Here is a 15,573-nt window from a genome sequence, read left to right as displayed (position 1 = left end):
ACAGAAACACCAACATACGGAGAAGTCAAGGAGGAATGGTGTCTCAATTCTGATACCTACATTTATGGTGTGCCCAACACATGCCAGGATGTGCTAAGACTTAAGATTATTTCATTTAATCTTCCCAGCCCATTCAGGGAAATATTAGCCTATTTTAAAAATGAGTAAAGCAAGGCTTAAAGAGGTTAGGTGACTTCAAGTCACAGAGGTAACATGTAGAATTCAAGCCCAGGCAGCTCGTCTGCAGAATCTATACTCTACACAGTAAATCTATACTCTTTACATAGTATCTCCCGAAATATATTACCTTGTAAACACAAACCTAATGAGGTGCTTATTGACCTGAGTCATAAGATAATGGTACTTGGTTGAGACCAGATCCTGTACTTATGCTTTAGCGTTTACACTGTCGTCTTGGTGTGGAGGCTACACACTTCTCCGACACCACTGCAGTATTTCAGTCTGGCTGGAGTTTCCCTTTTGAAAGTGTCCAGATTAGGAGGAGCATTCTTACTGAGCACTTACTGCATAAGAGGTAGATTACATATACTGACACAATCTTTTTTTTTTTTTTTTTTTTTTGAGACAGGGTCACTCTGTCACCCAGGCTGGATGGAGTGCAGTAGTACAATCATGGCTCACTGCAGCCTCAAACTCCCGGGCTCAAGCAATCCTCCCACCTCAGCCTCCCGAGTAGCTGGGACCACAGGCACATGCCACCACACCTGGCTAATTTTTGCTTTTGTACATACAGGGTTTTGCCATGTTGTCCAGGCTGCTCTCTAACTCCTGGGCTCAGGTGATCTGCCTACCTCTGCTTTCCAAAATGCTGGAATTACAGCTGTGAGCCACCATGCCTGGACTTAACTCATTTAATCTTGATAGTTCTGTGAGATAGATATTATTATTATTTTACAAATGAGGAAAACAAGGCCTGGGTTTCTTGCCTAAGGTTACATGGCTAGTAAATAATGGAGCTGGAATTAAACGATGGAGCTAGAATATAAGCCCACGTCACCTGACTCCAAAGTGGTCCTCTTTCTTTCTTTCCTTTCTTTTCTCTCTTTCTCTCTTCTTTCTCTCCCTCCCTTCCTCCATCCCTCCCTCCTTCCCTCCTTCCCTCCTTCCTTTTGGAGTCCCAGTCTGTCACCCAGGCTGGAGTGCAATGGTATGATCTTGGCTCACTGCAACCTCTGCCTTTCAGCTTGAAGCGATTCTCCTGCTTCAGCCTCCCAAATAGCTGTGACTACAGACGTGTGCCACCATGCCCAGCTAATTTTTATATTTTTCGTAGAGATGGGGTTTCACCATGTTGGCCAGGCTAGTCTTGAACTCCTGACCTCCGGTGATCCACCCGACTTAACCTCCCAAAGTGCTGGGATTACAGGCGTGAGCCACGGTGCCCGGGCAAGAACTGATGTTCTTCATCACTACACTCTTCAGTCTTAAGCTTTTTGTGCTTTCTCCTGTAAGACCACAGCCTAACCAATGTCGCAATAATTCAAAACTATATGCCCTGGAAGTAAGAGACCAGCTTTATTCCGCAACTCCAGAGCACGTAACGCAGCGTGCCTTCAGTCGTTATTTGTTGAACTGAATGAGTGGGAACGGCTTTAACGGATTTTCAATGGAACTGGACAGAAGCTGTGCACCCCATGTTTCTGAAAGCTGTGATCAGACTTTGGGCACTGTCACCTCTACAGTCTGCGTTTTCAGAAGTGGCCCCAGGTCCACTTGTCTTACAGCAGTCCGAAAAAGCCGGCCGCACTTTCCCTAGGCTTCCTCGCTCTTGGTGTCTAAATTCTAGCCCTCCTACCACAGTGCCACTAGTATAAAAATACTCCGCTCCTCTTATATTTACTACTAAGCCCAGGTTCCGACTACCACCGTTCGGAGAAGGGAGCCCCTTACCGTCATTGCCGGGTCCTCTCCGCGGAAACATGTGTCAAACGAGACTTGTGCGCCGCCATCTTCCCGGAAATGCCATGTTGTTCCTTCTATCCTGCAGAAACCATAGAGACGTCCGCGGGAACGAAAATCACGGTCCTCCCAAGAGAAACCATTGCGTAGGCCAACTTGCCGGTATGGTTGCCATAGAAACTGGGACCCGGAGCGTGCCCATTCCGGAGGTTCCGAGGCTCAAGGATTTGTCTCATGCCTGCAATCCTTGATCAGCCCAGGGACTTCAGTACCAACTAGCCCTCTCAGGATGCCCAGAACTGCTGTGTGTCCTACACTGAGCTAGTCCCGGGTACAAATATCAGAAAGCAAAACTCTAGGGAAGCATCAAGAGTAGCTTGAGAAATTTGTGGAGGCAGAATAGGTGATGGCTATTCTGTGTCCTGATAGCTGTGTCCTGATTTTGCAGGGTTGAATACTCAAGAATACTCAGCCTTCACAGTAACAGTTATTTATACAAGCCTAGAGACTAGACATCTCAATAGGTTCATCCAGCACTTTTTTTTCCCCTCGAGACAGGGTCTGTCTCTGCCGCCCAGACTTGAGTGCAGTGGCACAATCTCGGCTCACTGCCACCTCTGCTTCCTGGGCTCAAGTGATCCTCCCGTCTCAGCCTCCTGAGTAGCTGGGACCACAGGTATGCACCACCACTCCTGGCTGTTTTGTATTTTTTGTAGAGAAAGGGTCTTGCCACGTTGCCTAAGCTGGTCTCCAACTCCTGGCCTCAAATAATACACACGCCTCGGCCTCCCAAAATGGTGGGATTACAGGCATAAGCCACCATGAATGATCAGCCTCATCAAACACCTTTTGACTTACCACTGTGTTGAGAAACATTAAGTTTGCCCTGCTGCCATGTCGCCTCTGTGAAGGATACCTTTTAGTTTGTAATTAGTGGTAGGCGTGTAACAGCTGCCTCCTTGGTATATTCTTGAGTTATATATAAACATAGAGCACCTGTGTATTAGTAAGAATCACCTGTCAAAGAGCAAATAAATGCGTGGATGAGAATCTTCTCGGGGCCTTTTAGTCTGGAGAGCTGTCAGCCCAGCAGGCTTTCAGGCTGTTGGTCCCCAGGATAGATCACTCTGTTGTGCTATCTGGGTGTCTGCCTCTCAGATACCTTCAGCGCTGCCTGGATGTGCATCTCCCGACCGAGCTGGTTCTCGGTACCACTGTGTGCCAGAACTTGTCCCTTTGGTAGTGGGGAATACAAAGATGGATAAGTCACAGGTCTTGATTTCAGGTAACACCCAGTCTATCCTGGGAAAGTTTGGACCTTCAGTGGGATTGGATGGAGGACATGGCGGATGAGACTTGGAGAAAGATGCAGGATGGGTGAGGCTGTTGGCTCATGCCTGTAATCCCAGCGCTTTGGGAAACTAAGACAGGCAGATAGCTTGAGCCCAGGAGTTCGAGACCAGCCTGCCTGGGCGACATGGCGAGACACCAGTTCTATGGGCAAACTTGAGTTTTGACTTAGTGTCTTGCAGTCACTGAGAAAATTCCATAGTTAGGGCTTCAATTTCCACACCCCAACCCCTCTCCATCTTTTCTATTCCTTCTATCTAAAATATGTGTGTGTGTATTATATACAAAATAGTATGTTACATAAATATTTCATACATATGTATATGTATGTACACTTATATATACATAGTCATGTGTGTGTGTACATATAAATATGTAATATATAAGAGTTTTTAAAATTCTGAATGAGATAACCTTCAAGGTCCCTTTCCAACCTAGAGTTTTTGTGTGACGCACTTTGCCAGCCACTCCCAAGACTTAATGGCCATAAATCTTTGACTGAAGATTCCTAGTCTGGCCTAAGTCTTTGAGCTTACCATTCTGCCTGACTCGATGAGGGACTGCAGGAGAAATGGGTCTCAAGGAGTTCACAGTTTAATGGGGCCTCATACCTCCTCACAAGGGTAGAAATAAAGGCCATTATTAGAAAACAAGAATACAAAAATACTTATAAAGAAATGAGCTGAAAGTCCGATAACAAGATGCATAGAAATATTTATTACAGTAATATGTATAAAATGGAAAAATTGGCAAGAATCAAAATTATCTCATGACAGGAGGAAGGCAAAATAAATTACAGTGTAAACATACAATGGACTAATGTGTAGTCTTCAAAAATTATGTTGAATAATTTTTTTTTTGAGATGAAGTCTTGCTCTGCCACCAGACTGGAGTGCAGTGGTGTGATCTCAGCTCATTGCAACCTCCACTTCCTGGCTTCAAGTGATTCTCCTGCCTCAGCCTCCTGAGTAGCTGGGACTACAGGTGCTCACCACCATGCCCAGCTAATTTTTGTATTTTAGTAGAGACAGGGTTTCACCATTTTAGCCAGGACAGTCTCAATTTCTTGACCTTGGCCAGGATGGTCTCAGTCTCTTGACCTTGTGATCTGCCTGCCTCAGCCTCCCAAAGCATTGGGATTAAAGGCATGAGCCCCTGTGCCCGCTTGAAGAATTCTTAATAGCTTGGGTACATGTCTATGATACAATTGAAATGAAAAAAGATACAAAATGTTACCTACAGCAAGAACCTATCTATGTTAAAAATTCAAAGGCAGGCTGGGTGTGGTGGCTTACACCTGTAATCCCAGCACTTTGGGAAGCCAAGGCAGATGGATCACTTGAGGTCGAGGATTCAAGACCAGCCTGACCAACATGGTGAAACCCCGTCTCTACTAAAATATTACAAAATTAGCCGGGCATTGTGGCTCACACCTGTAATCCCAGCTACTTGGGAGGGCTGAGGCGGAAGAATTGCTTGAACCCAGGAGGAGGAGGTTGCAGTGAGCCAAGATTGTGCCATTGCACTCCAGCGTGGGCAACAAGAGCAAAACTCCATCTCAAAAAAAAAAAAAAAAAAAAGAAAGAAAGAAAGAAAAGAAAAGAAAAAGAAAAAAAATTCAAAGGCAATGGGATCAAAAGTAATAAAATACTTAGGAATAAATTTAACAAAACAAGTGCAAGCTTTATACATTGAAGTTACAAAACCTCATTGAAAAAAACTAAGAAGAGATTAGTAAATGGAAAGATGTCCTGTGTTCATGCAATGGAAGACAATATTGTTAAGAGGACAGTACTCTCTAAATTGATCTATAATTTCAACACAATCCCTATCAAAATCCCAGCTGCCTTTTTTTTTTTTTTTTTTGCATAAATCAACAAGCTCATCCTAGAATTCATATAGAAATGCAAAGGGCTGGCTGGGCCCAGTGGCTAGCACCTGTAATCCCAGCACTTTGGGAGGCAGAAGCAGGAGGATCACCTGAGGTCAGGAGTTCGAGACCAGCCTGGACAATATGGTGAAACCCCATCTCTACTAAAAATACAAAAATTAGCCAGGTGTGGTGGTGCATGCCTGTAGTCCCAGCTACTCAGAAGGCTGAGGCAGGAGAATTGCTTGAACCCAGGAGGCGGAGGTTTCGGTGAGCCGAGATCGTGCCATTCACTCCAGTTTGGGTAACAACAGCGAAACTCCGTCCTAAAAACAAAACAAAACAAAACAAAAACAAAAATTAGCCAGGTGTGGTGGCACAAGTATGTAATCCTAGCTATTTGGGAGGCACGAGAATTGCTTGAACCTGGGAGGTGGAAATTGCAGTGAGCCGAGATCATGCCATTGCACTCCAGCCTGGGTGACAGGGTGAGACTCTGTCTCAAAAAAAAGGAAAAAGAGAGAAAGAGAGAAAAGAAAAGAAATGCAAAGGGCCCAGAATAGCCATAACAATCTTTGAAAGGAACAAAGTTGTAGGACTCACACTTCCTGATTTCAAAACTTACTACAAAGCTACAGACTTTGTGGTTTTCAAAGAGGATAGACATATAGATCACTGGAATGGAATTGAGAATCCAGAAATAAACCCATGCGTTTATGGGCAATTGATTTTGAACAAAAGTGCCAAAACAGTTCAATGGAGAAAGAATAGTCTTTTCAACAAATGGTATTGGCTGCACACAGTGACTCATGCCTATAATCCCAGTGCTTTGGGAGGCCAAGGCAGGAGGATCACTTGAGCTCAGGAGTTTGAGACTGGCCCGGGCAACATAGTAAGACATCCTCTCTACTAAAAATAAAAATTAGCTGGGTGTGGTGGCTCATGCACACCTGTAATCCTAGCACTTTGGGAGGCCAGGATGGGTGGATCACCAGAGATCAGGAGTTTGAGACCAGCCTGGCCAACATGGCGAAATCCTGTCTCTACTAAAAATACAAAAATTAGCTGGCATGGTGGCCGGTGCCTATAATCCCAGCTACTCGGGAGGCTGAGGCAGGAGAATTGCTTGAACCCAGGAGGCAGAAGTTGCAGTGAGCTGAGACCATGCTGCTTCACTCCAGCCTGGGCAAAAGAGCGAAACTCTGTCTCAAAAAAAAAAAAAAAAAAGATAATTAAAATCTAAAAAGTAACGGAGTGTGGTGGACCACGCCCATAGTCCTGGCTACTTGGGAGGTGGGAAAACTGCTTGAGCCTGAGAAATCAAGGCTACAGTGAGCTGTGATTGTGCCACTGTGCTCCAGCCTAGGTGACAAGAGTGAGACTGTCTCAAAAAAAAAAAAAAAGGAAAGAATCCTGTTAAGTCAATTTAGCATGAAGCCCCCCCATTCTGTTTTGTTTTGTTTTGTTTTGGGGATGGGGTCTTTCTCTGTTGCCCAGGCTGCAGTGCAGTGGTGAGATCATGGCTTCCTGCAGCCTCGACCTACTGGACTCAAGTAATCCTTCCACCTCAGCCTCCTGATTAGCTGGGACCACAGGCATGGCCCACCACACCTGGCTAATTTTTGTATTTTTTGTGGAGATGGGGTTTCCTCATGTTGCTCAGACTGGCCTCCAACTTCTGGGCTCAAGCGTTCCTCTTGCCTTGGCCTCCCAAAGTGCTGGGATTACAGGAGTGAGCCACTGCGCCCATCCTGAGCCCCCTACTCTTGATACCTGATCACCCTTGATATCTGATCAGGTTCCTCATCCTTCACCAGCCATCTGGTGATATCTGATTACCCAAGCCTGTCATCGACAAGAATCTTGTAAGATTTTATCGCAAATCCCCTTTACCCCTGGTGTTTTCTCTGAATAATTTTCCATCTACTGACCACCACCCTGCACCTTGCTTATAAATTCCCACTTCCCATGCTGTATTGAGAGTTGAGCCCAATTTCTCGTTCTCTCTCACTGCAAAATCCCATTGCTGTGGTCCCTATACCTATCTCAGTGGTCCTGAATAAAGTCGCCTTACCATGCTTAAACAAGTGTCATTGAATAATTTTTTTCTTTTTCTTTTTCTTTTTCTTTATTTGTTTTTTGAGAGTGAGCCTCACTTTGTCTCCTGGGCTGGAGTGCAGTTGCTTGAGGCTCACTTCAACCTCTGCCCAGGTTCAAATGCTTCCTCTGCCTCAGCCTCCCGAGCAACTGGGATTACAGGTACCTGCCACCACATCCAGCTAATTTTTGTGTTTTTAGTAGAGATTGGGTTTCACCATGTTGGGCAGGCTGGCCTTGAACTCCTGACCTCAAGAGATCCGCTCACCTCAGCCTCCCAGAATGCTGGGATTTTTTTTTTTTTTTTGAGATGGAGTTTCACTCTTGTTTACCCAGGCTGGAGTGCAATGGCGCAATCTCAGCTCACCGCAACCTCCACCTCCTGGGTTCAGGCAATTCTCCTGCCTCAGCCTCCTGAGTAGCTGGGATTACAGGCACACGCCACCATGCCCAGCTAACTTTTTGTATTTTTAGTAGAGACGCAGTTTCACCATGTTGACCAGGATGGTCTCGATCTATTGACCTCATGATCCACCAGCCTTGGCCTCCCAAAGTGCTGGGATTACAGGCTTGAGCCACCGCGCCCGGCCTAATGCTGGGATTTTTGCTTGTTTGTTTTGTCTTTTAAGGGTCTCACTCTGGCCCAGGCTGGAGTTCAGTGGTGCAATCATAGCTCACTGCAGCCTCGACCTCTTTAGGCTCATGTGATCCTCCCGTCTCAGCCTCCCAAGTTGCTGGCATTGCAGGTGCGTGCCACCATGCCCAGCTAAGTTTTGTATTTTTTTGTAGAGATGGGGCTTCACCATGTTGCTCAGGCTGGTCTCAAACTCCTAGGTTCAAGAGATCCACCCATCTCGGCCCCACAAAGTGCTGGGATTACAGGTGTGAGCCACTGGGCTCGGCCACCTAATTTTTAAGAGGACATAAAATCCATACACATATGAAAGTCACATTCCACTTACTTAACGATCTTTATCTGTTTCTAATGAAACAAAATTAATAGCTTTACATGTTGAAAAATAATCTGTACGCCAAACCCACGCGACACCTAGTGATCCCTCAAACGTGCACAAGACCTGAGCCAGGTGCAGCGCCCAGAACGCTGCAGGGACCCTCAGCGGTGGAGATGCAGCCTTCTTGCCCCACCTGCTGGCTGTCTGCCTTATTACATGTTACCGTTTTTCCTGCCTCAGCCTCCGGAGTAGCTGGGACCACAGGCACCTGTCACTGTGCCTGGCTCCTGCTTCTTGCTTTTGTTAAGGAAAGCTTCCCCGGAGGAAGCGCAAATGGGTGCACCTAAAGTGTCTTTGGTGTTGCTAGTGGGACTGAGGAGCAGAACATGGTGGCCCACAGGAGCAGCAAAGAGCAAAGGATGTCCTTAGCTACGAGAAGGCTTTGCAGAGGAGTCTTGCTGATAACGGCCACTTCCTCTTGGAGTCCATAGCTGGAGATGCAGAGTGGTCCTATCCTTCCAAGAGTTTTAGCTCCCTGGGAACTCTTGCAGTAATTCTGCCAGTGGATTTATTAAAGGGAAGTGGAGGGTGCTAGTGTGTTGCCTTCAGTAAAGGGAAGTTGAGAAGTGGAAAAACACAATTCTCAAACTTTTTTGTTATTTGTTAACTCATGTCATCGTTTTATTTAACTCATTAATGAGGGAACCAATAAGGAGATAAAAGAGCTGCTCTGAGGAGCATTTTACAAACAGGATTTTTTTTTTCTTTTCTTTTCTTTTTTTTTTTTTTTTTTTGAGACGGAGTTTCGCTCTCGTTACCCAGGCTGGAGTGCAATGGCGCAATCTCGGCTCACTGCAACCTCCGCCTCCTGGGTTCAGGCAATTCTCCTGCCTCAGCCTCCCGAGTAGCTGGGATTACAGGCACACGCCACCATGCCCAGCTAATTTTTTTTTTTGTATTTTTAGTAGAGACGGGGTTTCACCATGTTGATCAGGATGGTCTCGATCTCTTGACCTCGTGATCCACCCGCCTCAGCCTCCCAAAGTGCTGGGATTACAGGCTTGAGCCACCGAGCCCGGCCTTTTTTTTTTTTTTTTTTTGAGATGGAGTCTTGCCCTGTTGCCAGGCTGGCAAGCAGTGGCACGATCTCAGCTCACTGCAACCTCCACCTCTCTGGTTCAAATGATTCCCCTGCCTCAGCCTCCTGAGTAGCTGGGACTGCAGGCGTGTGCCACCACGCCTGGGTAGTTTTTTGTATTGTTTAGTAAAGACAGGATTTCACCATGTTTGCCAGAATTGTCTCGATCTGCTGTCCTTGTGATCCGCCCGCATCAGCCTCCCAAAGTGCTGGGATTATAGGGGTGAGCCACTGCGCCTGGCCCAAGAAACAGGAATTTAAACAGTCAATAAGAAGATAATTGTCAGGCTGGGAGCGGTGGCTTACACCTGAAATCCCAGCACTTTGGGACGCCAAAGCGGGTGGATCACGAGGTCAGGAGTTCGAGACCAGCCTGGCTAACATGGTGAACCCCCCCCCCCCACTGTCTCTACTGGAAATACAAAAAAATTAGCGGGGTGTGGTGGTGGGTTCCTGTAATCCTAGCTACTCAGGAGGCTGAAGCAAGAGATTCTTGGTGCATGATCCCGAGATCATGCCACGGCACTCCAGTCTGGGCAACAGAGTGAGACTCTGTCTCAAAAAAAAAAAAAAAAAGAAAAGAAAAGAATTGTTAAAATTAGATTGGTAATTTAGATATAGGACTGGTTAACTTTCTAGGACAGTAAAACCAAAACCCCTTTGTGGTTAACTTCCCAATGGGGCAATAAAACCCTATCATTTTATCAAGTTCTGCAGGTTAGCTTTTACTCAACACGACTATAAATGTCTGTGCATTGGCCAGGTGCGGTGGCTCAAGCCTGTAATCCCAGCACTTTGGGAGGCCGAGCCGGGTGGATCACGAGGTCAAGAGATCGAGACCATCCTGGTCAACATGGTGAAACCCCGTCTCTACTAAAAATACAAAAAATTAGCTGGGCATGGTGGCACGTGCCTGTAGTCCCAACCACTCAGTAGGCTGAGGCAGGAGAATTGCCTGAACCCAGGAGGCGGAGGTTGCGGTGAGCCGAGATCGCGCCATTGCACTCCAGCCTGGGTAACAAGAGCGAAACTCTGTCTCAAAAAAAAAAAAAAAAAAAAAAAAAAGTTAGTGCATTTGTAGTTGTAGATTATTTATCAAATGTACTGTGACAACAAAGTCACATTCCCTGGGAGTGTCATATGAGTGTCAAGCAAGCTTATTAGAAAAGGCTCTAGGCCAGGAGCAGTGGGTCATGCCTGTAATCCCAACACTTTGAGAGGCTGAGGCGGATGGATCACTTGAAGTCAGGAGTTTGAGATCAGCCTGGCCAACATGGTGAGGCCCAGTCTCTACTAAAAATACCAAAAAAATGGCTGGGCGCGGTGGCTCATGCTTGTAATCTCAGCACTTTGTGAGGCCGAGGCGGGTGGATCACGAGGTCAGGAGTTCAAGACCAGGCTGGCCAAGATGATGAGACCTTGTCTTTACTAAAAATGTAAAAGTTAGCTGGGCGTGATGTCGGATGTCTGTAATCCCAGCTACTCGGGTGGTTAAGGCAGAGAATTGCTTGAACCTGGGAGGTGGAGGTTGCAGTGAGCCAATATCATGCCACTGCACTCCAGCCTGACTGACAGAGACTCCATCTCAAAATGAATGAATAAATAAATAAATTTTAAAAATTAGCCGGGTGTGGTGGCGCATGCTGGTAATCCTAGCTACTTGGGAGGCTGAGATAGGAGAATTCCTTGAACCCAGGAGGCGGAGGTTGCAGTGAGCCGAGATCACACCATTGCACTTTAGCCTGGGTGACAGAGCAAGACTCCATGTCAAATAAATAAATAAATAAATAAATAGAAGAAGAAGAAGGCCGGGTGCTGTGGCTCACGCCTGTAATCCCAGCACTTTGGGAGGCCAAGGTGGGTGGATCACCTGAGGTCAGGAGTTCAAGACCAGCCTGGTCATCATGGTGAAACCCCACCTTTAAAAAAAAAAAAAAGAAGAAGAAAAGAAAATGCTTTAATGTGGTATCAAAAAAACAAAAACAAGAAACCGAAAAATCCTCATTTTAGCTTTTCCAAGTTTCCAGAAATTATTCTTTCACAGCAAAGAAGAACTCAGCTAGCTTTGGAGATAAGCTACCTGGGTTACTTAGTGTATGATCTGGGACAAGATAGTAACTTACCCTTTCTGGGCATCAGGTTCCTGGTCTATAAAATGGGAATAATAATACTGTGATAGAATTTATTTCTCCCACATGAAAGAATATAGAGCTATAAGACAGGGTTCACTTTTTTAAATTATTCTAATCCCGGTCTAAGAATGGTTGACTAATAGTTTTGGATCTTCTTACTTCTGGGTTTGTTTGACCAGTATGAGATTAGGAGTGAGAATCTGTACAAACTTAAGTCAGACCCCACCTAGACTGGCCAGAATGAGAAGAGAAGCAGGGACTTGAGACAGCAAGCTTTGAGGCCTGGGAGAATAAGATGGGCTAAGAAAATAGAGTCAAGATCTTGAGACATTTGCAGGGGTAGCTGAGCAAAAACACAGTTTAAATGGTCTAGTTGAATATCAGCAGTGGGCTGACGGTTATCAACAGAGTGACAAGTGACATGATTATTAATAAGCAAAATCTAATTTTATATCTCGGTAAATTTGCAAACAGTTTCTTGACTTTTACTGTTCTTTGTGCTTTCCATTATTTTACCTTACCCTCATCTACCTCTGAGATGGGCAGAAGAGGTACTATTTCGTTTGACTGAGAACTTCATACCATCAGGAGCTTCATAAGTTCATTTGCTTCTGTGTCTCTGCACACTGAGGCCCTTCAGAAAATAATTTAAATGGAATTCAGTTTCCACTGTGCAGATGAAGAAACAGTGGTGAAGCCCTTACCTAAGGTGACACAGTAGTAGAACTGTAAGTAGAACCCGAGCCTCCTGTCCTCTAGTAGAAGCTCTCCTATGCTTAGTTGCTGTAGAGGTTTGTACTGCAGGGTCTACCTCGCATGCTCTGGGCAGTGTGCCTCGCATACCCCAGGCATCTGTATGTGGCCAGGAGTAGAATCTAGGTGAGAGCCCAAATAAAGCACCAGGCTGAGTTCAATGTTCCTGCCTTTTGGCCCTGGAGAAATGCTGGAGAGCCAGGCATGGGGTGCCTGCCTGTAGTCACAGCTAATTAGGAGGGTGAGGCAGGAGAATCGCTTGAACCCAGATATTTGAGGTTGCAGTGAGCAATGATCATGCCACTGTACTGCAGTTTTGGGCTACAGAGGCAGATCACATCTCTTTAAAAAATTTTTAGAGATCTTGTCTCTTTAAAAAAAAAAAAGTTTTATTTAAAAAAAGAGAAAGACCAGAGACCCCTATGCCTTTTAAAGTCCTCCCTAATCATCTTGCCAACCCTTTCAGCCATTCACACAGCAATCCTAGTCATAAACTGGGACCACATTTGCCATCACCTGGGATCAGGAAAACTGGCCCGCTGAACCCACTTGGAGGGAAGAAGCTGAGTGTGGGTGTTAGAGAAGGAGAAGTCAGTCAGCCAGTATAGGCCTGAGAAAAAAGAAAAAAAAAAATATTTAAAAAAAGAGAGAGAGAGGAGATGTGGGGACTCTGTGTTTTTCTGGAATCACTGCGCCACACCCTGGTCAGTAGGTACAGGACTGTCAAAGCCCTTCCTCAGAGATGCTGGGTCAGTGAGGAGACCCCCGATGTCTCAGTCATCTCACTCCACTCCGGTTGTAGCGTCTGGGGGAAACTGAGAATGAAAGTGATCTTGAGTAAACTAAATACAGTTTAGCTATTCATGGCTGTTCCTTTGTCATTCCATCCTTAATGGGTTGTTTTTGCATCTAACAAATAGTTCTAGGCTTTCCTTCCCCTCCAGCCTTTTATGAATTTACATACCAGAGACTTCCAAGCCACAGTTCAGAAGTGATTTCTGGAGAAAGGAGCAGTAAAGAATGAGCCTGGGAATCGAGGCAGTGGCCCCCAGGCTGTGGAGCCATTTATGTCTACTCCTCCCTCTGCTGGAGGCTGTTTGTTTGAGTTGGGAGGAAGCCAATCAGATGCACTGGATCAGGGTGTCCTGTCCAAGGAGACAGGGGGCTATTTGTCTTCTCACATGAGAGAGACAGTCGTGGGAGGAGGAGGGAAGCGCTTAAGAACAGGGACGGAGTAGATAGGGAAAAGATAGTCAATCAAATCTCTCGAGACTATAGTCAGCCGGGTGCAGTGGCTCATGTCTGTAATCCCAGCACTTTGGGAGGCCAAGGGGGGAGGGTCACTTGAGTCCAGGGGTTCGAGAGCAGCCTGGAAAAGATAGGGAGACCCTGTCTTTACAAATAATTTTTAAAAGTTAGCCGGGTGTGGTGTTGCACATTGTGCACTAAGCTACTCGAGAGGCTGACGTGGGAGGGATCATTTGCACCTGGGAGGTCGAGGCTGCAGTCTGCTGTGATCACATCACTGCACTCCAGCCTGGGCAACAGAATGAGACCCAGTCTCAAAAAAAGAAAAAATATATATATTCAGGGTGGGCTTCCTCTTATTAGATATGGCCCAAGTGAAAACCTGGAACTTGTCTGAACTGGACAGCTAAGGAGAGAGGCAGAAGAGGATTAGTGGGAAAAGCGGAAACTTCTAGGTTTGACTCAACAACTGTGTGTGATTTGGGGCAAGCCACCTTCCTCTCCGTCTCCTCTGTCTCCTCCTCTAGTAAATGTTCAGCCTGCTGAGGTCTCCTCCAGTTCTGAAAAGGGATAGTTCTTTTTTTTTTTTTTTTTTTTGATCTGTTGCCCAGGCTGGAGTGCAGTGGCACCATCTTAGCTCACTGCAATCTCTGTCTCCCGGGGTTGAAGTGATTCTTCCACCTCAGGCCTCCTAAGGAGCTGGGATTACAGGTGTGCACCACCACGCCTGGCTAATTTTTGTATTTTTAGTAGTGGCAGAGTTTCACCATGCTGGCCAGGCTGGTCTCGAACTTGTGACCTCAGGTGATCCACCCACTTTGGCCTCCCAAAGTGCTGGGATTACAGGCATGACTCATAGTGCCCAGATTCTTTTTTTTTTTTTTTTTTTTTTAATTTTTTAATTTACAGAACATGAAATTACTTGTTTTTAATAATGCAAAGTTACTTCCATGGGGCTGCTCAACAGAGAGAAAATAAGGCTAAAATGCAACTTAAAGCTCAAAACATTTCTAAATGGCTGTTTACGGAGGCAGGTGGAGGGAATCCTCCCTCTACATTGATAGAAAACAAAACACAATCAGGCCTCTTCGGCCTTGTTGGAAATGTTCTGTATCTTGATCTGGTGGGTTTTTATGTGTGTACATCATATGTGCACAGATAAAAATTCATTTACCTGTACACATAATTTCCATGCACTTTTTTGTATGTAAATTATGTCTCAATGAGAAAGTTTTAAAAATGGACTTCATTAGGCCAGTCACGGTGGCTTATGCCTGTAATCCCAGCACTTTGAGAGGCCAAGGCAGGCGGATTGCTTGAGCCCAGGAGTTCAAGACTAGCCTGGGAAACTTGGTGAAACCCCATCTCTACAAAAATAAAAAAATTAGATGGGCGTGGTGGCACACACCTGTAGTCCCAGCTACTCAGAAGGCTGAGGTGAGAGGAGGGTGGCTTGGACCCGGGAGGCAGAGGTAGCAGTGAGCCAAGATTGCACCACTGCGCTCCAGCCTGGGTGACAGAGCCAGACTCTGTCTCAAAAATAAAATAAAATAAAATAAAATAACTGGGTGTGGTGGTGCACACCTGTAGTCCTAGCTAATTTTGAGGCGAAGGTGGGAAGATCACTTGAGCCCAGGTGTTTGAGGCTGCAGTGAGCTGTGATTGGGCCACTGCTCTCCTGCTTGGGCAACAGAGGGAGACCCCTGTCTCTTTTTTTTTTTTTTTTTTTTTTTTTTTTTTTTGAGACAGAGTTTCGCTCTTGTTACCCAGGCTGGAGTGCAATGGCACGATCTCGGCTCACCGCAACCTCCGCCTCCTGGGTTCAGGCAATTCTCCTGTCTCAGCCTCCTGAGTAGCTGGGATTACAGGCATGCACCACCATGCCCAGCTAATTTTTTGTATTTTTAGTAGAGACGGGGTTTCACCTTGTTGACCAAGGTTGGTCTCGATCTCTTGACCTTGTGATCCACCCGCCTCGGCCTCCCAAAGTGCTGGGATTACAGGCTTGAGCCACCGCGCCCGGCCCCCTGTCTCTTTAAATGAATTTCCAGCTAGGAAGATTAAGGACCCCCTTCTGAGTGCTTTAAAAAGGTTATCTGTGCTGAGGAAAGA

Source organism: Saimiri boliviensis, chromosome 19 (genome assembly GCF_048565385.1).
Source record: "Saimiri boliviensis isolate mSaiBol1 chromosome 19, mSaiBol1.pri, whole genome shotgun sequence".
Taxonomy (NCBI): Eukaryota; Metazoa; Chordata; class Mammalia; order Primates; family Cebidae; genus Saimiri; species Saimiri boliviensis.
The sequence above is the reverse complement of the archived record's forward strand: the minus strand, read 5'-3'. Positions refer to the sequence as shown.